Raw genomic sequence first — 233 nt, forward strand, 5'->3', positions numbered from 1 at the left:
AAAAAAAAAAGAGCTGAGAGTTGGGAGTGCAGACAGGGCTGGAGGTGACAGGGTTGGGTGCTGAGTGGACAGATGGGGCTACAGCACAGACAATGCCTGAATGAGAAAACCAAGCCTGGGAGACTTAGGCAAGAGCTAGCACAGCCAGCTATCATGCTCAGAGCTGGGACTGGGGGCCTTTGCCATGGCCTGGTTGGCAGGCGGTTGGGGATAAATAGTGAAAGGAGATGGTG

Source organism: Gorilla gorilla, chromosome 20, assembly GCF_029281585.2.
Source record: "Gorilla gorilla gorilla isolate KB3781 chromosome 20, NHGRI_mGorGor1-v2.1_pri, whole genome shotgun sequence".
NCBI classification, from domain to species: domain Eukaryota; kingdom Metazoa; phylum Chordata; class Mammalia; order Primates; family Hominidae; genus Gorilla; species Gorilla gorilla.